General features: G+C 30.3%; 1 protein-coding gene across 3 annotated transcripts in view; it reads left to right on the forward strand.

The window, feature by feature from the left end:
- LOC147067723 (very long chain fatty acid elongase AAEL008004-like) overlaps positions 1 to 27,102 on the forward strand; it is a 110,026-nt gene that overhangs the window by 16,392 nt on the left and 66,532 nt on the right. For 2 of the 3 annotated variants that reach the window (XM_085952864.1, XM_085952866.1), the window contains exon 2: positions 18,431 to 18,492. The gene's annotated coding sequence lies outside the window, so the exon portion shown is untranslated. The remainder of the gene's footprint in view (positions 1 to 18,430; positions 18,493 to 27,102) is intronic. The other variant, XM_085952865.1, reaches the window with a different exon arrangement.

The raw sequence follows: 27,102 nt of genomic DNA on the forward strand, positions 1-27,102 counted from the left end.
TCTAGATAATGTTATGTACTTTCACATATAAAAGTTTATAGACCATGTAATGGCATCGATTATTATTAAGAATATATAATATTATGGATATCTTATGAGATTTGTTGTAAATTATAGTAACTATGTAGAATACTCTTAATAACTTTGTCAAATCATTTTCCGTATTTGGGAATGAAATTTTACTATTTTGTGATTTAAAAAACTTACAATGTTATTTTTATCATGAAAAATAGGCGGAAACTTGACAATGAACAGAGCTGCTGAAGCGTAAAAAAACAGAATATTTTTTTACTCAAGATCTATGATAAATGAGCCATCACACCAAAGTTCAACCTTATAATAAGGTGTATCATTTATTCTTGTGAAATATAACTATACGCCAAGTAATACATACATTACTTTGCACATTTAATAATTTATGTTTATCATTAATAATCAATTAACTTCTTGAATACATTTTGTGAAAATTAAGATTACTATTTTGTAATGATGAAAACGAAACATGATTCAATCACCTATGATTATTTAAGCCAAATAATTGAAACAATTCATGAAAGCATTATCGAGTGTACGAAAATATGCATTATCTTCATATTAATGATGCATTTACTCTCATTAGAAGAGAATCGTTTTGTGATAATCGATTGTGTAACCAATATCATTATTGTTAAGTCTACAAAATATAATTATGATTAAGAAGTGAGCTATGACATGACACGTTTCTAACTAGCTGTCATAAAATGACTCGTAGATATTTTAATGTTTTTTATATTACAAATTATCAGTAATGATAATTATTACCTTATATGTTTTTATTATTCGAAATCAAAACCGGTATATTGCAGTGGTTCAATTATTTGTCGTGCATTTTATTTCAGTGTGGTAGTTTTGTTATTAATAATTTGAAACAACAATTTACTTATTGTTTGTATGGTTAAAATAGATATTGTTTAATATGTATGTATAAAAACTTTAATAAACCTTACCTTCTACAGATTAAAAAAAACTCTTTCAAACTATATTAACACATCTATAGGTCAGTGTGAATTGACTTAATTGACCGTGCTCATTGCATTTTTTGTTTAAAGATCATTTTATATTATAACATATTCACATGTCTATTTTATGAACTGCAGGTAATTTATATTTATACACATGTGTGATTTCGCAAAAGTTTTATTCAGATACATTGTTGGCCTTCCGATACAGTATCGTAAAAGTCGAATAAAACAATAATCATATTTATAATGACTTTTTACACATAAAGCATAAAGTTTTCTTACCTGTAGACCTATGTACTTGTGTGTATGTTATGTATGAATACTTATTTTTATTTTATTTATTAAGGAAACAAACAGTTACATATGGATTACAAAAATTTAAAAGATAATAATTAAAAGTTACTGCAACCAGCAAAGTTTCCATGTATACATTATAATATAGTTAAGCCTAACAAGATAAAGAGTAAGAATAACATAAATATAAAGAAATTACATAAGAAAATTACATGAGAAAAATGAGGAAGAATAATTAATAATTAAATTATATACAAAAAAGTAACATAAAAAAATATATATAAATATATATATATATATATATTTACACAAAATTTTGGAGATTGCGCGTTTAAATGAAACAGGTGAATTATTAAAAGGATCAACGGTGGAGAAATACGTATTATAATTTAAACAAGAGCACCGAATAAAAGAGTTTTGTGCATAATTGGAATCGCTGCGACTGACATGGTACAAAGTTTGGTTTCGCGTAAATCTTGATGGACAATGGAAACCCACCCTTTCGAGTAGGTTTGGCGAGTCAACAAAACCATTGATAATTTTAAAAAGAAAATATTGATCAGATATAGAACGTCGACTTTCCAAAGATGGTACCATAAAAGTTGCAGTGGTCGAAATAGAATTAGATAAATCAAATCTTATCTTAGATCTTAGATCTTATCATAATAAGTACATACAAAGTATAACTTATTTATATGAATGGAGGTATTTTACATGTTGATGGACGAGCTATTCTGGAGAGAGAGTAAATAATCGGAATATAATATTTATATTACAGGTACAGTTGTTAATTTTGCTTACACGGTGGCTACTGTATTTTGAAGATCTGTAAATAATACAAAATGTTGATATTTTAATATAATTATCGCGTAGACAAGCTCAAGTAAGAAAATATCGTAACCTAATAAAGGTATGCGTATTTGTGTTTTTTCATTCGCATATATTTACGATTTTCTTTAAGTGCTTTCTATTAATTAGTATTGATTGTGTCAATGCCTACGATAACCAAGCGGTTACGCTTATAATGTAGTGGGTCCCGGGCTCGAATCCCTGCCTGGAAAATTCATATGTCGTTTTTAAATGTGTGTTTGGACCTAATAGGCTAACACCCATTTATTATAAAAACACAAATCCGTTAATACAACTTCCACTACCTGAAGCCCAGATAATCCTTCAAGGATTGAACATGGTGACGTATTATGTAGTACAAAAAATTATATTGATAATCTCTGTGATCCCAAATTTGACAAGAATTAGGCATTTTATTATTCAAAAAATGGGCAAGATTAACACATTTGAAGATAATTCTAAAGATACTAATTATAAGCTATGTCTTTGACTATTCAAGTGTAATAAACATCCTACGAATAATGATTGCTTTATAATAATAAAATTATTGACCTAAGAATAAGGTAATGTTTTTTTAAATACGCCATTTCTTTTGGCATTCCCCAATGGAAAAGATTCTCGAGATCCGGGATTTCCCGAAATGTTAAAAATTTCAATTCTTGAGATTCGGGATGGACAATCTCGAAAATTTCTCGAGAATCTAGCCACGGATAAGATAAGCCGATAATCGAATTATCCGAGTTGCAAACTTCAATCATGAATGCTCTCGAATGAAGAATACGATAAGTGCCTACATAATAACCTACACACTCAAAAACCTTAAATACGGTATGGACGTTGTAAAATATTACGTAATAACGATGCATTATAAAAAATTAAGAAATATTTAAGGTATTCATATTATTACCTTTATGATTAAAAAACTCACAAATCGTAAAATTTTACGTCAGAATCGACATTCGATTGTAAATAATATATATTTTTATAGTTGTGTAGTTTTATTTGATGCATATCGATGCGATGCATAAAAGTGTATTGTATTATACCGAATGTATTATAAAAAATATTTTTCAAAATAATTGAAAGCTTTGTAGGTATTACCATTATGCATCAATGTTTTCTTGGTGGTCCGATTCGACTCGAACTGCGCAATATTAAAATGACGGTCCTCCAATCAAAAAAGAAAGCATGTTGAGTAACATTCTGGTGGTAGAAGCAATGAGAAAATATTCGCCAAAAATTACAACAATGTGATGTCAAATGTATGTTTAAAGATATGCGGGCATTCTTGAGAAACCACGCATAGCCGTAGGTATAATGTTTGAGACTTTCACGGTTGTTTTTGTACAGTAATTCGGGCTAGTTGCAGAGGCCATTATCAAGAGATATGTGTTATGATGAAGTGTAATGTAGGTGTATGCAGTGACGTCCCGTGGGGGTAGGCAGATTTAGCGTCACTTGGGGGCGGCAAATCGAGGAAAATCGGAGAGAAATATCGAAAATATCTTTCCATTAAAAAATTCAGCTCACTGGTTGGAAACAAAATGTACCTATTAAATGACATAAAAGATTTAATAGGACTGTAATTTTTTTGTCGGGTTCGCGATGTCTAGTTTACTTACGCTGTCCTTAGACGTCACGTCCTTGATGACCAGCAATGACACGTGCAGATTTGCGAATTATATTTGAATTAAGTAATGGTAGGTACATACTTAGCTAATTTAAAATTTATCCAAAAATTTTTGCTCGTCACTCGCGAGTCTTGGACTTTGCTGGTTGCATTAACTTTTTATTATTATATTATAAATTTCTGTAATCAATATGTAACTGTTTGTTTTCCTTAATAAAAAAAATAAAAAGTTGTCAGGTGTATTTTTAAATGTATGTATCTGAAACCGTGGACTCGCAATATTGTCTATTGAAGCAGAGATGGTAGGAGATTAGTGGTAATTATATTTTGTTAATAATGTATCCATACAACAATTTTCTTAGATATTGGAGTCATGAAAGGATGATTAAAAAATACTGTATAAAAAATGGGGCGACATTTTGGCCCTGCCTAGAGGCGGCATTTTGGCTAGGGACGTTACTGGGTGTATGAATGCAAACGTCGCTCTGACGACATATTCAAAACCCTGCGTCAAAATGTAGTGTATTGGAGAATAGCCTACCGCAATTCTATTTGTTAATCTATTCTGTGCGTAGTACTTTATTTCAGTTACCTACCACAGTCTATCTACCTTCAACAGACACTTTTTGCCACTGGAATCATATTGTGTGAATGCTCTTATTTATGTTTGTCAATCGTATAGGAAAAGGTAATCAGATGTGACAACATTTTAGTGAATGTGACATGAGTAAATTGTGAGTCTGAGATGTGATAGATTTTGGGGAAATTAAGTGAACCAATGGTATGTAGGTATATTTAGTTTAATGCAGGTTTTTTTAAGACTTTGAGTAAGCAATATTAATGAACAATCGTGCAATATACAATTCATTTCTTCAAGTTTAATACAGAAACGTATTGTCTCAATTCTCAGCCAATTTCCTTTTTCGTTTGAGGTATCACCACGATATAACATTTATTTTCAATGACAGATATAAATTAGTCATATTAAATATTATTTTATCTTCACTATGCTATTGGCTTACATTGGGTGCGTTTAAAAACTCGATTCAACAACGCCTCTTCGTTCACCTCGTGACCTGAAAATGCAACATTTGAGATAGGTAATATTTTAAAAATGTGAGCAACAACGTAAACGAGAGATTTGCAGCTTAATCAAAACACAATTTAATTCCGTAAGTGTAATCCACATTCAATAATTGTATGAAGCAATACTTTTAATCGTAAATTTATTTTTCAATTTATATATTAATTATAAAATGTATTTATGACTTCTTCGTGGAATTACTTTTGCTGATAGGACTTTTTTGATTATATGGAAACAAATACTTAAATATGTCTACAATATTATTTGATCTATTGTGTATGTAGATAAATAAAAGAGAGGGAAGGTTGGTTACAAATGCATACAAAGAAAAAACTCCAGTTATGAATATTGTTGTTTTCACGAAAACGTATCTGATTTGAATATATTAGCGTAACTTCTTCGTCTAGAAAACACAACCTCGTAAACTGGAAGGAATCTTTAAAAATCGCGTATTTAATTTTAAATTTTCTCTGATTAGTCATCTATATATACGGTAGGATAATATGGTGTCCTCTTGACTAGGGAATCCAATCCCGAGCCAAAATTCTGATCCCGGGATTTCGGGATTACAATTTGACAATCCCGGGATCCCGGGACTGGCCCCGGGATTGGGATTTTTTTCCATTGTTAATATAAAATTTTTATATTTACAAATAACGTTGATAAAATCGGTCAAAAATAAATCTAGTATAATTTATACTATTTAAGACATTTATTGTTAATATTGTATACGTTAAATCTTGGAAATACACAAGTTTAATGGAGTAAATAATATTGTAATATAAATAATAATGTGAATTTAATATGAGATTGCTATTTCTGATAGTAAAGACATAATGAATAGATCAGCGAGATTTAAAATAGTAAAGCAAATAATCATGGCGTACTTATGGCCTTTCCGCTTCATAAATCTAATTAGTCAGCCAAATATGAAACTGCCGTAAAACGTATGATATCATGGTGGAATTACTTTGTTAAAAGTGCGAAGCATTGTTTTTTTACCAATCTTTCTTATTTTTAATAATCTATGTGAAAAAATAAAATGAATCGGCAACCTACACATCAAACTTCATTCAAACTCAGTTTATTTCTAATGTAGTTATTTTGTATTAAAAGTATTTTTTCTGTTATATTTTCCATAAAAATTGATAAAAAAATCAATCCCGAAATCCCGGGATTCATAGGTATCGAAAATAGCTCGGGATCCCGGGATTGGATTCCCTACTCTTGACACATAAATTTGTCTTATTTTTTCTCAGATACCAATCATCACATTTTTAAAATTGCTTGTTTACACTTGACCTGTTTAGGCAGGTCGATGGACTTTTTCTTTTTATATTATCTATTGCATTGATACAAATATAAATAATTACAAGATAAAAAGCACTTTTTAAATACAACGTTTTTAAATTTTCTGTTGAATCATATAAACTTGACTTGACTAGCTTAAACAATCAAAAAAAATTGTACTTGATGGAAATAATACTGAAATGTCATTTTGACATGTCACGTATATATTAATAATTTAGTTGCTAGAAACCCAGACCTCTAGCAACCAATAATGGTGTCGAAATAACTTTTCATACAAAACAGAATTAACTGAAAATGAATTCAATTCTAGTTAAAGATGGCTAAAAGTATTAAAAAAATTGCATTGACATCGTGTTCTGATATATTCTAAAAGTTTCAAATGTCTAGCTAGTCGGGAAGTTAGTTAAAAATCAATTGCAAGATTTGTACTGGACAAAGAACCACCGGACAAATAAGAATACGAGCTAAGAAAAACGTTGTAATAAATAGACGTTCGTGACTTATAGGTACATGGTTATTGATAGTAACGCAGATGTGAATGGTTGCTATATTTAATTTTATATAATATAATGACCAATAAAAATGTCAAGGTGAAGAATACCTACAGATAAGAAAGTTCTTATAAACAATCATTTTTGTATCTGGAAAATTTCGTAAGATCAGAAACTTAAGAATATAATATTGTCATAAATGAATGTCAAAAATGCAAAATAGAAATATATTGGTTTCATTTCGACATTTCTAAATGAAAAATGTATTCAAATTAAAGCCTTGCGGAAAAATAAAATTATGTCACTATAACCAAATTTCGACATATTAATTATATCGACCGTGACATAATACTATCAACTGTCAGTAGCATTAAAGCATTTAGCATTGAAAAATATTGCCAAAATTGTGATAAAAAATCAACACCTTTTTTCTAATATTCAAACCGGCTATTTAAATTTATCTGGTGTCCCAATAACTCTCTAAAAAGATTTTAACATCATATAACAAATTATTTTGACTAAAAGATTGACATAATATTTATATTACAATTAAGGTTATACAATAGGTATATAATTATAAATAACAAACAATACTCTAGGTTTGTGAAGAACTTATGCATTACCAGTCTAAATTAAAAACATGAACAACTATTAAGAAGTCCTATTGATATGTATGCAACATTTTATATTATAATTACCTGTTTAATAAAATATTGTAATATGCAGAGTTTTTTTTTATGGAGACCAACCATTATATATTGATATATTATTTTATTATTTACAAGCCGTATCCGTTACTGGACGTCTGCGTTGATTTTGACAAACCTTTATCTGTCTGCTGCTGTTTTCAACAAGAATAAAGTGCTGGTTTCAAACTAGTCTCAATAGATTACTACACATTTTTGAGATGCGACGTTTTTCTTCTGTCAGGAAATCATCCCGTGGATAATAAATTTGTATATTGATGATATTCCACGCCGTATATTACTTTGGTTACATCGCCTCAAATCGTAAATTAATTTGAACGCTAATGAGTTTGCCTCTATTTAGGGGCGTAGCAAGATATTTTAGCACCCTTTTAGGTAGGTAATACAAAACTTATAGATACCAATGCATACTTACTATCAACCTGTAAATAGTTACTTAGTTCGATGGTGTCTGGTTACCATTAACAGAATTAAATAATACTGACTTAACTAAAATAAGTATTTTAAAAAATCCCCGACTTTTTTGTTAGTATAAAAATTACAGAATTATTCATGTACTTAATAAAGAAGAAAAGACAATGAATTTTGAACATAATTAACAAAGCGAAAGATTACCTAATCAATAATCGACAACGTAATATTTAGTATTACTTTAACTATTTAGTTGACTTAATATTCCTGTTTATAGATGATAGCCATAAAGGACAAACATGAAGGTACCTAAGTACTCCGATAATTATTGTGTGATACTAATTAGTTTCCGGTATAAGATGTATACATTTAAATGCTAAACTGATTAATTAGTAATTACCTTGATTGTGAATAATTTTGTACTGACAAGTACAAAACTCGTGTTTTCATAATACAACTAGATTCTTTGCTGTACAACAGTGGTACGAAGCTATATTACTGGAATAATAAAATAATATTATGATATTTTTTTATTACTGATATCCAAATCCAGATTCACCAATAAATATGGCTAGGACTAAAATATTAAAAATGCCTAATTAAATAGTCGCAGTGCTCACAGTTAATTCGTGGTTAAATTATATTTTTTAAGTTGTGCAAATAAATATTATATGATAGGTCAATCATGATTAAAGATGTAATAGATATTTCAACTAATAATACAACTATTGATTCTATTAAAATAAATTTATATGTTTAATTGTTGTAACGTATCTATGTGATAAAATGTATCGTTGTAGGAGAAAATTTGTTTGTATTACCTATCCGACACTTTTCTCGTAAAACAGGTCATGGTTTTGACGTATAAATCCGACTGTACATTTAAAACTCATTTCAAACTTCTCAGTAATTTAAAAACTAGCGTGTATTATACAAAATTAATAATATTATATACTACAAAACTTCCGGTTTTTACGACATATTAAAGAAAAATTGTTTGCTGGTTTTTTTTTACACCAAATTATTTTTTTTTTCGAAAAATTTTGACCATGTCCGATCCTAATAGGATCATATGGGCCTCCACAAAGTAGAGGTTTGTATTAACGGATTTTGTTTTTCACGAGAAATGGATGTCAGCCACTTGCTCAACCTATTAGGTCCATACCCTGACTCACACACAAATTGAAAAACAATATGTGTACTTGCCAGAACCAGGATTCAAACCTGGGACCTACGGCGTGATAGTCCAACGCTTGTCCGGCCACTATGGGCGTCTAGTGGGCGCCAAATTGTTAGGCCAACACAAAAAAAAATCATTTCGAGATATCGCAATTTGAAAGTTTGGAGATGAAGGGAAAATCAGATTTTAATGTTTTTAAAGTTTTATCTACATTGCATCATTAAAATTAAAATTTTATTAACAAGGACTCATAGGGTACTACGGATCACTACATTTGTGATACAACACCTATATACGGATTATTAAAAAAATATATAAATAATATTATGCTTAGGGACTTTAAAAGTACATTTATATGGATTGACGTATCTAGACATCAGACTACTTCTGTTTACCCGAGTTTCTTGTAAATTTAATGTTTTATATACGATATATTTTGGATCTTATTTGGTATTTGGCTCGAGAATCAGTTGTTATGTATAACATACATTTGAACCCCTATTGGAAACTGGCATGACTGTATACCTAGAAAATTAATTTCCATGGAAAATTATTCCTTTGTGTCATTATATTTTAATAATTATGATATACGTCTACAATTAAGTGATGACGGCTTATTCTAAAGTCAGTTTGTTCTATACATATTTTGTATAATAATTGGATTTTCCAATGTTTTTAGTAAGTAGTGTTATTATTTAATTATCTAACAGTTTTTTTAAGGTGATCATGTTTTGATATCCTATCAGGATCATTTCTCGCCATTTAAAACAAGTTATTCCAGTTAAAAAGGCGATGAAAACATTAGAATAATACAATTAAAAATACATAATAATAAAATTTACAAAATATTCATAGAAAGATATCATGATCGTGACCAAAATAAACACGTTATACATTTTAATTATTCTGTATGTAAATATTTATTAGACTACTACGTCAATATAGTCATTGACTACATTTTTATGTTGATGTTTTTGGAGTCATAATGATTTATCGGTTTTTTTCTCAAATGCGTATTGTGTATTGAGTTGAATTTAATAAACGAATCGAACGAACGACCTAAGGAGGAAATAACGAATCCCAAAAGAAGACAGCATACGACTCAGTACATAATATGCACTACCAAGCCCATTTCAGACCAGTATTTATACATAATATTATACCCTCTTACCTATATCTTTGAAGAGTCTAGTTGAACTGACCAATTTTTTACTTTTTCCAAATTATTTTTATTCTACAATAATTAATAGCTTAAACATAAATTCATTGCGAAGACTCGTGTGCGTAGTAATCAGGGAAAAAGGTTCACTTTCGTTGGATACACACACATTCAAAACCCTGTGTTAAAATTTACTGTATTGGTATATAGACTATCGGGATTCTATTTATTATCTGTTTTGTGATAGTAATAGTGTCTTGATTTATTGCTCCTGAGTAGTAGCTCCCGGGATTAGCGTTTCTTTCTTTAGTTAAGATTTTTTTTTATTTATACAAATAGCATTGATAAAATCTGTTAAAAATGTCTATTATAATTTATACTATTTAAGATATTTAATTTTAATATTATGTACGTTCAATTTTGGAAATATATGGGTTTAATGAAGTAAATAATATTGTAATATAGATAATAATGTAAAAGTAACACAGTTTTTTTTTAAGAAAAGAGTTTTTTGAATTTTATGAATGTTAATTCATAAAATTCAGCGTAGAAACAAGTGCCTGATTGCACGTCCGTGGCACTCGCGGCTAGACGCCTTTCGCGTGCCAGAACGTCATTGGTGTCTAGCTGGTTACGAATTTATTATTTCTTTGATGTTCTTACGATTGTGTATGACAACAAAAAATGGTTATTTATTATCCGTGAGCATCTGGCGATCCCCCTGTGATATGTGCAGGTACATACACTTCACCAACATAATGCTGTACACATAATAATTGATTGTGATTGATAAAAAAATCAATCCCGAAGGTTTCAGGATTATGTTTACTAATCCCGGGATTCATAGGTATCAAAAATTGACCAAGATCCCGGGGTTAGATTCCCTATACTATAGCACGTATATAAATAATGTGTGGTTCATTTTCGTAGGACACTCACACATTCAAAACCTTGCGTCAAAATTTACTGTATTGATATACAACCTATCGGAATTATATTTATTATCTGTTTTGTGGTAGTAATACTTAGTGTCTTGATTTATTGCTTCTGAGATATTTCCCGGACCTAAATCACTGCAAATAATGCTTCATTTTTTGTGCTTCAAGATATTGCCCGATTATGTCCGGATACGGGGTGGGGTGAGACGGTTAGTATTATTTAATTGTAGAGAGATCTTTGCGAATGCTCAGTGTGTTCACTACTTGCTGGTCCACTCAGCAATCAGTGAAAATAATCGCGGTTATATTTTGTATGTTCATTTGATACAATCATAACTTTACGTATCATTTTCAAACTGATTAATAAATAAGGTATTTGTTTGGAATGGTGAATAGTAATTTACTAAAGAAAAACTATCTTCATAATAATTGGCATAACGATCCTATGTATATTTTGGCCGACTTCCAAAGACGCTCTAACATTTTTTTTCCGAAGAAGTCTTTTACGAGCAATGATTATTGCCATTCACTCATCCTACAAATATTAAGCGCAAACTGGATCCCGACCTACAATGAAAAAAAGCAACATAATATTACCATGCTTTTGTCGCCGCTTTAGAAGTGGACATTCTGACATTCGACCTACGCGGTAGTATACGTAGTATTTTATAAAATTAAATGTCAAAACAATGTAAATCTGAGAAGGTTTTGTCATGCTGATAAATAAGAGTTGAATGTAATATTTTTACAATATACACAACAAAGTATTTAAAATATTATGCAGTTACTTTGTACTAATACATAAATTATGAAGATAATTAATAGAAAATTCATAAAGAGTATTTTAATAACAATTCATATTTTTCTTAACGTCTTACTTAGCCTACAAAAAGTCACGTAGTCATTGTGATGCAATTATTGCAGCCGCAGATTTTGAATTGTGAAATATTGCATTTAAAATTGGCCCTTTTGATGGCATCTTGAAAATATTAAAATTTATATTTGAAATACTTTTACAAAACATCCGTCGGCCATCGGCCAAAACAAATGTAGCATCCGTAGATTGTAAAAACTGGTTTCCTATTTAGTCTAACCAGTGACGAAGTCTACGGATTGAAATTGGTGTTACTAAAATGCCAACAGTGATTCTCAACCAGATTAGATAGAACCTAACTGATAAACTGACTTGTCAATAACGACCGACGTGCTGCACCTTTTGTTTCTCTCAAAGATCTTAAACTTTGCCCGCAAACATTAAAGATCAGCACAGTATTATTATGTATTGTTTATGGCCTGTCAATTAGAAACAAATAATACATCTTTTCAGAATAGATTCTGTGTAGATGACGATTTTTTCGCCTGCGGCAATAATAGGCTCTTAATGTTTATTAGCGTGAATATCACAATTAAAAAAACTTTGCATGTAAGTATTCGTTTGTAATACATACGTAAAAAAGATGAAATATGGTAGGTAATGAATTTATATACAATTTATAATAATACTCGTAAGTGGATGCATTTTCACAGATATTTCACTGTTTAACACATTACATGTCGTCGCTGTAGGATTTGTTTCCCGAATAGACCAAATGTTCAGGAGACGAAAAACAAATTTCATAATCCTATATTTAAATACATGGAGATCTTTAAATTGTTATTTTTACAGCATATGAATGATGTATTCATTACCATTACAAAGTAATTTAAAGAAAGGGATGGTTCTAGTCCAATTAGATACAAAAAAACATTGTGGATGAAAAGGTCGATTTTGACAAAAAAGGATATTCGGGAAACCAATCCTATAGCGACGATGTGTAAACCCCTCTAGACTTTCATAAATATCTGCATTACAGTTAGTATTGCAATTTCTAAAAATGATTTAAGCGTCCCGCCTAACAAAAAAACGTTTGGGGATCACTGACTCACTCTATAGCGATATAAAATTAATCCATTGCTCAAATTTTTTTAAATTGTTACATTGTAGATTGTTAATTTAGTTTGTGCAATTATGTAGGTATAGTCGTAATTTTAAAAGTTTTTTACGCTCAATCACGATGACTTTAAACTGGCAATGAAATTTTTGCTGACTAATAAACCAAATACTGACAACACAATTGATTGTTAAGTGTATTTTTTGTTTTCTTTTTGAAAAGCATTTGAACTTCCTTCTTGTCAGGGTATCAACATCAACCACACAAGTATCCATAAAACAAAATGTTACATTTTGTGAAATCTTATAATTCACATCAGTCTATTCTATACTTATCGACCGCTAAAGTGATAAATATTGTCAAACTTAGGGTAGGTTTATATCAAAGTATTAGCACTTATTGTAACAATTGCAATAAGTTGATTGTATTGTTGCAATAAGTGCTATATTTTCACAGCACCTCTCTTGCTGCTGTTAAAATATAGCACTTATTGCAAGAATTATAACCAACGTATTGTTATTGTTACAATACGTGCTTATACTTTGATACAAACTTACCCTAAGTTTGATAATATTTATCAATTTATCACTTTAGCAGTCGATAAATATATAATAGACCCACAGGGACTGTAAGACATTTTCTACCTTAAAATTAAAATATTTTTTACGACTGCCTATACCAGGTTTTGCAATGAACGACCATTGAATTCTAGTTCGTTTTATACTTTTATTTTTATGAATGAAATGTTGTTTTAATTATACCATACATTTTTTAAATGTTAGTCACTGTACTTATCTATTCATGTATTTTTCATTTTATTATTTTTAAAACTGAAAATTGAACTTATTTCTAATCGAACAAAGGATAAACACAGATAAAATGAAGTGACCAAGTAAACGACTTTACTGGAAACTCAATATCATTTAAGATGTCCGTGGTACCTATTGCGGAGTGATCGAGATCTTCATTCATGATGTTTATGACGAGAAAGAGATATGCAGTCGAGATTCGCAATTGAAAAATCGATATATTCTTAGCCTTTTACGAAAAAGTGTGTAAATTAAATATATGTGCAATAATAAATAATGCCCCATATGCTAATGCCGCTCTGATAAAATCTATAATATTATTTATAATTTATAAAAAACAGTGTATACTATAACTCAAATATTAATGTGTCAAAAGTCGTCAAATTTTATTAAATTCTTTAGTACAAATTAAGTTGCATAGCCTCTCGCCCAATTCCGTCACCAAAAATGTAATTACTACACTCCACCGGACACGAATCTCTACTGTAGTACATTGAACGCTATTAGTGAGCGTTTACTCTAAGTGTGGCCATTAAAAAAATCAATTTAATCATTGATTTAAAAAAATATATATTACTGCATTGTCTATAAACCATAACTTCTTGCTTCTGTCCAGTATAAAAAGTATTCAATTTATACACAACTCGTGTTTTTTCGTTGACATTTAAAAAAAATATACTTCTTGCTATTGATTTTTCATGTGATGGATTTCACGAAAACTATAGTCTTAACAAAACATAGAGTAACTATCATCAAATTTATTTTTGTACCTGTATTAATTATTATTGTATTAATAGTATTGTCATAAAACTCCAATTAGCATAGTGTTTGATCAGTTGATCACTAATTCGATTGAGACTTTTATGAGGCGGATATGAAGTAATGTAATGTATATTGCTAGAAATAATTATAATCGAAACCCACATTAAGAAATGTATTGTTATATTATATTTATAACATAAAGTACAGTGTGACTGAAGATTATTAATATTATGTAGGTAATCATAGTTGTTTATAAAAATTGTATGTTAAATTCATATAAGTACATAATGTAATGAATCATTAAGCATAAATTTATTTAAGTATTTATTAATATAACGTAATGGCGTTCTAAAAATTGATAATATAACAAACCAAATAAGAATATATATTTATCAGGTGTGATATTGATTATTGTAGTTTTCCTGATTACATTATTAATTAACATGGTTGATAACTTTTATAGTTTCTTGAATAAAATTAGTTGGTTATGTAAGTAGCAATATTTAAGATAGTTTAAAATAATTACAGGATAAAAAGAATATTTTATATATACAACGTTTTTAAATTTTCTGTTGAATCATATAAACTTGACTTGACTAGCTTAAACGATCAAAAAAACTTGTACTTGATAGAAATAATACTGAAATGTTATTTTGACATTTCATATTGATTTCCATAGTAATGCACGTATATATTAATATTAATAATTTAGTTGCTAGGATCCACTTAGCAACCAATAATAGTTTTACTTTTTACGGATTTCTTCTGAAATAACTTTTCATACACAACTGAATTAACTGAAAATGAAATCAATTCTACTTAAAGATAGCTAAAAGTATTTAAAAATGCATTGGCATCGTGTTCTAATATATTATAAAAGTTTCAATGTCTAGCTAGTTGGGAAGTTAGTTAAAAATCGATTGCAAGATTTGTACCGGACAAATAAGAATACGAGCTAAGAAAAACGTTGAAAAAAATTAAACTTTGTACCTTCCTACTTACATATTAAAAATGAGAATAATGGGATTAATTTAGAATGAATTATCAGTACTTATGAATTATCAATATTATGTAAATTCCATATTGTATTATAATAGAAAATTAACATATTGTATTTTACTGAACATTTTAATTCATTTATGTACATCCTAGCCTGTGCTGCAATCGCCGAAATACAGCTGAAAAGCCTTGACGTAAAAGTTTTTGAAGGACGTCATGACCCGCTCATGATGTAATTGTCACAATTTTTAGTACATATTCGTTTTTATTCATAAGCATAAAATAATCAGGTACCTACCCATTTTGTAACAAACGTTGTCTCACTGACGTGTCATTAAAAAAATATTTATATCCACATCCTTCGTGTAAATCTAATGGATAAAAGAATAATTTGCCGACTAAAATTCTTGTAAAACATTGAAATTATCGTCCATATACTCCATCTTGGCTGAAAAATAATGTATTAACCCTTTACTTAAAAGAATATTTTCAATTTTGAGTTGCAGCTGCAAATCGATAAAAATGGTAATCTCTATATATATAAAAATCTCGTGTCACGATGTTTGTGGTCGAACTCCTCCGAAATGGCTCGACCGATTTTTATTTTCTTTATTTTATATTTGTTAGGTATGAGAATGGGTCAACAAGTATATTTCATACCGCTAGGTGATTAGGGTATCTCTATCCAGAAAAAAATTCTTTTATTTTTTTGACAATTTTTTTTTTGTATTTTTTTTTATTATTTGGCATAAAAAAATACCTATAACTTCAAATTTTCACCCTCCTACCCCCACCCTCCCATTTTTTAATCGCGATTATATTATTTTTGTATGAACAAATTTAACCGTCGTTCGTATTTCAAACAGAACGAAATTATTTATGTTGTTGAATGACAGATGGCGCTACGTCCGATAAGAATTCAAGAGAAGCGTCGCGTCATTTTGATATTTCATTCGGCATATCACAACGCAATGCGTGCAAAATTTTGTACGATTTATTTTAATTTATCTATTTTTATGTGCGTGTATCAAAGTCACAATGCCAGCAAGACGCAAGGGGGGCCATTTGGGCCATCGAACGAATAAAGCAACAAACATGCAAAATAGTAGAGCAGAAAGAACAGACAAACAAATCCAACAAGATAACAAAAATGTGCGTGTAAGCATGTCGCAATTGCGTGCATCTCAATCACAAGAGGCACGAGCTGAACGAAATCAACAACGACAATTGGAACGGAGCCAAGCGCGCCGGTTCGTAGTTAACACACGCAGAGAAAATGACCGACAACGCCAACAAGTACATCGAACATTTATATCCGCTTCGTTTCTTCGTATCGCATTCGAGTACGAGCCAGATGGTGCTATGGACAAAGAATGTCCCCATTGTCATGCGCTCAAATTCAAACATGAGTCAGCCGGGATGTGTTGCGTATCAGGAAAAGTGCAACTACCAGAAATTGAGATACCACCAGAACCATTGAACGGCTTGCTCATCGGCACGGTTCCAGATTCAAACCTGTTCCTGAAGTCCATTCGCACATTCAATTCATGCTTCCAAATGACTTCGTTCGGAGCAACAGAAATAGTTCACAATACTGCGGCAAATGGTCAACAATTCCATTCTACGTTCAAAATCAAAGGCCAAGTATACCACAAAGTAGGCTCATTGCTGCTAATGCCAAACGAACCACATAAATTTTTACAAATCTACTTCATGGGCGGTGAGGACACCAATCATGTGGATGCACGTTGCGGCTACAATAGCCTCAATTCGCCTAATGCCAGGCGCATCGTCGGCGAACTGGACGCCTTGTTGAATGAGCACAATGAATTATTGAAATTCTTCAAAGCACACATGCACGAATTGCAAAGTGACAATCACGCTATTGTCTTCAATTCTGATAAAACACCAGCTGGAAAGCACGTGCGTCGATTCGATGTGCCTGTTGTTGACGACATTGCTGGAATCATGGTTGGCAACCGCACATCGACGCGAGAAATCGTGATTCGAAGAAGAAACAATAATCTGGAGTTCATCGCTGACACACACCGTTCATACGACGCTCTCCAATATCCGCTAATTTTCTGGAAGGGACAAGACAGATATTGCATAAACATTAAATAACGAGATCCTGTCACAGGTAATTCATTCATTATGAACATTATTACTCATTTTGAATTGAGAAAATGAATGGTTGATGTTTTTTGTTTTTATCGGCGGTCATCGTCTACAGCGCTCTATTCCTCTTTCTGTCATAGATCCCATCCCCACACACTTACGATACATTCATTATTTTTTATTTAACAACCAAAATATTCACTAGAAATAATTTATATGGCAGAACAACGTTTGCCGGGTCAGGTAGTATATCTATATAATTAGATAAGTAACAGTGTTCATATTTTCGTAAAATTATCGAGCGCTCCGGTTCGTAAAGTTTTTCATTTTGAGCGCTGATCCTAAGCTCCAGTGCCATTAAAAAAATCATTCTCAGTTGAGATAAATATGCTGATTAATCCCTTCTGGTCCCTTATAATCTTCTCGGTCATTACCTGTTCATTACCACTAATTTATCTCCCACAGGATGTCCAATGGATGCTTAGTCCGGCGATTATTCATTTACTGAGCTACTTGTGTATATTATAATAATATGTGATTTCGGACGCAATCGTTGCGGTGATGTCGAAATCGTTTCGACTTTTGATTTGATTAGTAAGGTTTCCCGCGATTTCACATCTTACCTTTATACCTTGACACAACTTCACCAAATATTTCCAAATTCTGTGTGTAAATAATTAATACATATTTAGAAATCTTTAGGGCGTCGAAATGTGAACTGTTCATTTACATAGTATCATTTTTGTTTTGTTTCAGAAGCAGTGAATCGTGCCATACGTATTTTGACAGTGAACAAACGCCAGGATATTGAATTGCACGTAAGTCATTCTAAATATTTCGTTTATATTATATATATAAATATATATATATATATATATATTCAAGCTACATTAATATTTTTCAGATTCCTATTTAATATATTATGAATGGTTCATTTCCCACGTGAATGCGGTGGTAAACGTCATTTGAACTGTTCACACTTCATTCTGATATCTAAGAAATATTGTATTACATTTTACATCATCATACGTATATTATATAGATACTAATTGGGTAATTATTATTGAAACAGTTTCATAAAACAACCTTATAGTTAAATAAATTACTAGACAAAGATTATTAATAATAATTTAGTTATTTTGCACTTGTATCACATTTTAGATTAAATAATATTAATTAAAATCAATTTCATCCCGTTCAGCGGAACCAAACTCGTCTTAACGGAAGAAACTTATCTTGGTAAATTATTGCTATTTCTGTTTTCACACTATCCAGGTTTCTGATTATCAAACGATTGTTAAATGAAATCTATCGTATGAATTAATATTACAAATACAATATGCGCATCTTTTCATATAATAATTCATCAAACATTTTTAAAGCCTAACTAGATAAATCTTTGTGCATTTAATCAATACCAATAAGTACGATTACGATTTTAAAATAAATCGAATATTCGAATATAGATTACGATATATTTTAAATGTACAACAGTGGTACATATATCGTAAGTACATACGTCATCGTCATAGATCAGGACGTTTATGTGCCCATGTTATCATGTGTCGACTATATATGATTTATTACAATATTGTGGTGTTTATATTCTATTTAGCAGTAGCGAAGGGTGGATGTAGGCTGTTAAGATGCGCCATAAATAGTGCACATTAAACTTTGTTAGTCACACGTATTTGTTTCTATTGAACTAAGACTATAATTTTACAGATGGTGTTGGTTAGTTTTTGAAAATCAATTAAACCTTGCCTAAACCAAACCATAATAGTTCTGGTATACTTTGGGCGATACAACAAAATTGTGCACACTTTTTTATTCATACTTATTTGTTTTCGAACGTATAACATAATTTTGAAAAACACTTTCTGAGAAAATATATTATAACCAATAGAAAAAATCCTTTTGAAAAAAGTAAGCCATCCCGGCAGGGAATCGAACCCTGCATCTCCTGGGTTTACGCACCGTCCGTTGCATTTACCTCTATGCTACAAGGCGACGTACTAATTGCGACAAATTTTAACTATTTGCTTTTTTAATACCCACTCATCAGCGTTCTTCTAAATCAAGCTACTTTGGCAATCGGTTTTTGTTTTTATTAAATCAAAGTAGATACCTATTACTTCAATTACTAACCGACGTCGTGGATTTCTCCAATATTTTTTATGATGTAACTTACTTGAACTTGCTAATAATGTATAATTAACTATTTCATTTATTCAACGAATAATTCACAAGATTTAAGAATGTACCATTCTGATTATTGAACATACATATTTTTTTTCTATTGGTTATAATATATTTTCTCAGAAAGTGTTTTCAAAATTATGTATGTTCAATAATCAGAATGGTACATTCTTAAATCTTGTGAATTATTAATTGAATAAAAAAATAGTTAATTATTATTTGTTTTCGTTGGATAGAGAATACATATTACACAATGTTGTTCATTTTTTTTAAATTCATTACGCTCTGCCTAAACCAAACTACGATAGATAAAAAATATTATTCTATCTATAAAATATCTAAAGTTATGTATGATTTAATTGCATAATTTTAGATATGTAATAGATAGACGAGTATTTTTTTGACTATTATATATTATGGCAGTGTTTAATTATTGAATCTTAAAAACTAACCAACACCATCCGTAAATTATGGTAGTTTTATTTCAATAAAAACAAATACGTCCGACTGACAAAGTTTAGTGTGGACTATTTATGGCGGATCTTAACAGCCTACCTCCACGGTTCACCACTGCTATTTGGTAATAAATTATGTTAGCTTATACAGTCAGCTACGGTACATTATAATAAATTATTGCAAAAGTAAAAATATTTTAATCAAACTATTGGAAAATCACTCACTGAACTTGTTAATTTAAAATTGAAAAACTTCAGTCACCATGATCCATTAGAGTTCAACCCGTCAATGGCCATTGTTACAAATTATGGTGTATCGAATATGTGTTTAAAACAAAATTACACGTTATATTTGTAATAATACAATTATTATTAATACCTACGCCATAGCATAATATGATTCCGATACAAATTACTGACTGACACAGTCAACAGTATTCGCGCAAACACCTAATTAGACAGCTACGTGTATTTGTATCAATTTACTATTGGATTCGTGTGAATTTTATAATTCATTTGTCATTGTAATTAAAGTATGATTAGTGGTTAATTTGTACTCATTGTGATACAATATTGTAACATACATACCTTTAAAGAATGCATAATGTGTAATTCATATATTCATTAGTATTATTTCTTTAAATAATACAAAGCCGCTAATTTAAAAAAAAGTCACTAGGTACACAATGTCAACACTGATACAATACTCAAATAAATGACCCTTATTTATGATAGGTTAAGAGCATACTTCAGTCAAACGGCAAATAATTTCATCCAATCAACTATAGGTGCGACGAAATTTCGGACTCGCTGCCATTCGGAGAGCGATAGTCGAGCCGTGAACACGTCAATTTGTATTGTAATGGCGTTGGGTGAATTAATTCTTAAATCGTGTAAAGATGACTAAAAAACGTTACCCATTTACTTGGAAAAAAAAACATGCCAATGAACATATTATTATTATTACTAATAGAATAATAAGCATAAAATTAAATGGACGCGTGTTGAATTTGTATGACAAATAATGTTTTGTTCTGCACGCGTCGTTTGCACAATCTTCGCGTCGCGTAGACACGGTCGTTTTAGACCGTGCCCCAGCTGAAGTACATAATATAGCCTTAACGATTAGTTTGCCTACCGTGTACATTTAAAATATAAATATCTTAAATTTTGTTATTAATTTATTTTGTGATTAAATTTTAGATAAAAGCATGTAATATTATGTATGTATTCTTTGAAAGGAACTCTAACTAAAGTATCAGAATTATGCTTCACTACTAAAAGCCGTTTCACATGAGACACCAGAGTCTCGAGACGCCGCATTTACACATAAATGAATGGGTGCGTTCAGACGGAGACACACATTTATACGTATATGCAGTGTCCAGAGGCACCAGTGTTTCATGTGAAACAGCTCTAAGGGTGAATAACTATTTCATGCGGGAGTCATGCAGGGAGGAAAGCAAATTCGCATTTGAAGCGGCTTACTTATCGGCTTATAATGTCGAGGGGTCCCACTGTCCCAGGTTCGCATCCTGGATCTGGCAAATATACATATTGTTTTTCAATTTGTGTTTAGAGTCAGAGTATGGACCTAATAGGTTGAGCAAGTGGCCCCATTTCTCGTAAAAAAATCTGTTAATACAAACCTACAATCAGTGGATACCCATATTATGATCTTCTTAGGGTCTGCCATGGTAAAAAGTACTATTAGCCAAACCTGAAATTCAAAAGATAAAGGAAATTGAGAGGTTATATTTAATACTCCTTATCCCATAAAAGGCAGAAGGCTAAGAAACTGTTTTAATGTAATATAGATACCGCGTAGCGGTTTTTGATCTCTGACCTCGGTCCAGAAGCCCATATTATGATCCTATTGGAAAAATAAGAAAAAGAATAGAATATTATTTTGTAAAAATGTAACTAGGTTGGTACTAATTCACTTAAAAAAATGTGATATATAATTGGGTTTAGGTTGAAGGCAGGATATGTTTTAGCCTACGGCGATTTTTTTTCGTTTTTTGACGTAACAATTTTTTTTTTTGATAATTATTAAATTAACTAACCTTCTCATGACCATCAAGTAGAGTAGTTTTTGTGCCAGAGTTTAAAGAAATCTCAAACGTAAACGCGGGCATTTTGAAAAAAAAAATGATTTTAATGACTCTGTTGTAACTGTTTTTTTATATATTAAAATTGAGTATTTGCTTCATTTTAAAAGATTAAAGTAACAAAAACAATAATAAAATATTAATGAAAAATTTTGAATCATTAAACAGACCTTATTTAATGGTCTACAAGGCCTCATTTCGCGTCAAATATCTTTCACGGTTCACATTGATATTAAAGCAAACAATCCATAATAATTAGTGAAAATTTAATTCTTCCTCTTGCGCCATAATATATAGAAATGACGACAGAAAAGAGCATGCCACGTTACTGTATTAAAAACTTGTAAACTTTTTTTACGATAATATTGAGTCAATTAACTTCGGCAAAGGTCCAGCATTCCGACCCATACGTTAATACCTCAAATATGCTTTGGATAGTTATGTAGACAGAACATCACTATTGTTTGGTGATATAACTCTTCGTTTTTTCACTATTACCGCGTTTCATCAGCTGTTCACCGATGTGCTGAGATTCTTTGTTACCAATCACCCGCAAGTACACACCTGCCCCGGCTTGGTGGCGTGTGGATATTATCAGCCTCGAATATCTTTTTTTTTTTTTACAAAAGTATATAACGAACAATATTTTTTTATTAAATACGGTTCATTAAATCATATCATCAGCTGATCATTTTAACAACACAAAGGATCTTGTTCACCTTGTATATAATATTATATGCATAATATGGAAGGAGACAAAAACAATTATTGTAATGCCTACACATGTATGCGACAACTAGTATTTTTTTAACCTTTCAATATCAAACCACAACACGTGAGATGATATAATTTTGTGAGAATAAGAAGAGAAAATAAAATGTTTGACCTATCGTAACATTATTGTCATTGCTCTTTCGAAATAACCTGTTCTGTTAATAGTATGTAAAATAAAACAAACGATGCTCTTAAGACACATGTTTCAATAGATTTCTGACCGTTTGCAATGCTTTGTTTCATTCTAGCTAATTCAATATCTGTAGTTGAGAGATAGTATGCCTGTCGTATGTTTAAAAAGTACACTATCAGGAAAACGCAATTTTATATTGAGTTCTGTTATTAATTCAAAAGGTCTATTGACTCTAAAATATATGACACTTCAGGTACAAAATCTGTACAAACTTAACTCCCTTTTTTTACAGAATCGTACCTACGTCACAATAGTTCTAATGTATATTAATTGAGACGAAAGTTTATTTATTTTATAATGCAAAGATAACATTGACGGTGCGAGATGGGCGAAAATAATTTATTTATCGGAGTTGTATTATTTAGAATGTCATCTTCAGCATTCTTCAAACGTTATTCCGTGTCAAGGTTACATAGGTCAAATTTTGGCAGGCTAATTAATTAAAAATATAAAAACTAAAGATTTTGAAAAACGTTATTGTATAAAGATGAAGCGTAAATGTATATACGTAATGGCAAAAATAACTAACTAATTGTCATACAAACATTCTGTATCATGCAGCTGGTGTTTCTTTCTTTCGTACAAAAATTCATGAAAACGACAAGGTTCCACCTGAAAAAATCTCAAATATCTCTGGACGAAAACAATGTAATATTTTTTTCAAATTGTTGTCGTGTAAAGTTGCAATTATTGTTACGAGCGCTCTTTTAGTTTAACGTATTCGATACAATAATATTGTATTGCAATATGGACGAGTTCTTTAAAACCAATTTAAAGGTGATAATAATTACTAACCTACTCAAGATACCGGTTAAGATATAAAAACTTGTGATTACAAAGAATACACAATAATCATTTAATAAAACTATTACAATTTTATTCTAATTTGTTGAACAAATACATCATTGTAATTTCTATCAATTTGTTTCAATTTGTATCGACATCTTTTAATTAAATCCTTAGTAATTTGTGTTTTCGTACATCGTAATTGAATTTATATTCAATTATGTAATAATAAAAATACTTAAAACTACTTGTGTTAGTATATTAGAATCTCATAACACCAATAAACAATAAGGTTTTTAGTAGATATGGGTGAATGTTTCTTTTCTATCAAATTTTATCTAGGACCTTCCCAAAATATAAGGAAATACCTATAACATAACCCAATTTAATTGAGTAATATTTTGTCAAACTCATTATACAGGTATATTATACTTATATACTATCATTGTTATGGTGATTTAAACAATTTATGACGCACTTGAGCTTACTATATCAGTATAATATAATATATTAAATTAGTGTCTATTACCAAAAATCTGCATAGAGATAATATTTATTAACCTTGCAATGATAAAATATTAAGATTTTTAACAGGTAGACATATTAGAATATTCATAATCAGATTGTTTTGATGAAAATTATATACCTAAGTATTTGATTTATATTATAAATATTTTTTACTTTTTATAGTCGCACGAAAAATATTTCTACAACAGCGGCTTATTTTTAAGATGGTAAAATAAATTTAAATGTGTAAAAAATATCAATCTTTCGACTGTTAACTAAACTGAGAAGCATTGTTATGCTATTGGTACGCATTTGAGAGTTGTTAATTAAATTGCTAAAAAATATGTATATGCGCAGGCGCAGGCGTGTGAAATAACCACTTTGATAGATGAATGAATTGTTACCAAAGAAGGTATTGTTTCGTTTCATTATTGTGATTTTAAGCCTATTTTATGATAAAAGCATTATTTTTAAATGTCACGATAATGTGACATACTTAAAAAACTGTATATTCAATATTTGTTTACAATTATATAAATATATACCTACATACATTTCATAATTACAGTTGAGATCCCTCGACGCATTTATATTTTTTTATAAATATAATAATTATTCTGTTATTATTTTCAACAAAGAAACCACTCGTTTCAGCGTATATTTAACTTGAATGTATACTAAGAATAAGACAGACTATAATAGTAATATCGCTAAAATTATCCACCTGTTTTAATAATGAGGGTTTACTTAGATCACGATCGAGGTGCATGAGATCTCAAGCTGAACACCGTATACAATGCTAAAGCCAGATCGTGACATTTTACCATTGTCATAATGTGGTTAACTATAACGCATGTCAAACAGTATATTATGATTTTAAAGCAACTAAACAATGCTAGTTTAAATGCTCTTATTCAATAAATAAGAGACTTTTGTAGAATTACAATAAGTATATCTTCTTCTTTCTCATAACTCGCGTTTGCCAATATTTCTCATAATGTATAATATTAGTTATACATTATGAGACACACTAACATGAACTATATACCACTCATACTAGTATAGCCTAACCTTTTATATACCTACTCCTCTTTTATAACGATGACTTATTACAATATGTTTATCACTGTTTTATATTTAAATTTTTGTATATTTTAACAATATTCTGAGATCGTATCTATATATCGATAAAATTATTTAAAAAAAATATCAAAACTTATACACTTTTTCTCTATCCTTATCGGCAGGTGAAAGTTGTTTGTTTTTTTATACTAAATTAATTATTTTAGAACCTTGTTTTTTAAACGCCCACAGACGGCTAGCGGTAACGTGGGGGCTTATAATATCGTGGGTCCCGAGTTTAAATCCGGGTTTTTCAATATGTTTTTATACCCTGAGTATGGACCTAATAGGTTGAGAAAATGGCTATCATCCATTTCCCGTAAAAATAAAAATCTGTGAATACAGACTCAAACATAATATGATCGAACATTGTGGTGTAATAATGTAATATATTTTAATATATATTTACCCCTTGCAGATATTAATAGTGCTTCTATGTTTATGAGTTTTATTTTACCTGTTATAATGAAAACTTGAGATAGGATGATGAAATACTTATTTATATCTAACGAAATCTTTGTAAGAAATGCAAGTGTAGTAGCGTCTATATACGTGTATGGATTTACTTGCACCAATTACTGTGTGTATTTTAAACTATCACGATAATAACTGTTTACGCGTAAAAGACTGTCTTACCAATCTCATTCTTCAATAGTAAACGAGACGCGATGTTGTCATTTTATTGTACTATTTGACAGATCGTGGAAATCGGTTAACCTCAAAATGAGTCTGCGCGGTGTTGTTCGTTTTTTAACCAGCATGTTCGCCAGATATCGAACAAATCCCAACTTTCCCGTGAAAATTCAGAAGCTTCCGAACTTGTTTGATTCATGCATGCAATCTTACAATTTGTTTAATTTTAATTAAATTAGAATGAAATTATGTCTGCTCACAGAAATAGGTGGGTACAGCAAATATTAATTAGCTATAAATGAATGCATTGCAAAAGTGTTGAATTTTGCAACATAATATCCTAAACATGGATACTTAAGTACACACGTGATATAAATATATTTAAATTTTCGACAACTTTTCTTTAAATTTTTAACTGCAGCCAAAATGGACTTCGGCGGTGAGATATTTTGAAATATTATGTTTATTATAGCGGCAGGTATTGGAAATGTTGCAATATTAATAATTTATCTTAAATGGACATTTTTATAGCTCATTAATCAATGATACATCGCATGTTTGACCGTAGAGTTACCATTTCGCCACCTCGTTTGACCATGAAGAACTTTCGATTTAACTATCTAATCTGAATTTCTGAGTAAATGTGAC

Source organism: Rhyacophila brunnea, unplaced genomic scaffold (genome assembly GCF_057557595.1).
Source record: "Rhyacophila brunnea isolate RB1 unplaced genomic scaffold, BYU_Rbru_1.0 scaffold_3, whole genome shotgun sequence".
Classification (NCBI taxonomy): domain Eukaryota; kingdom Metazoa; phylum Arthropoda; class Insecta; order Trichoptera; family Rhyacophilidae; genus Rhyacophila; species Rhyacophila brunnea.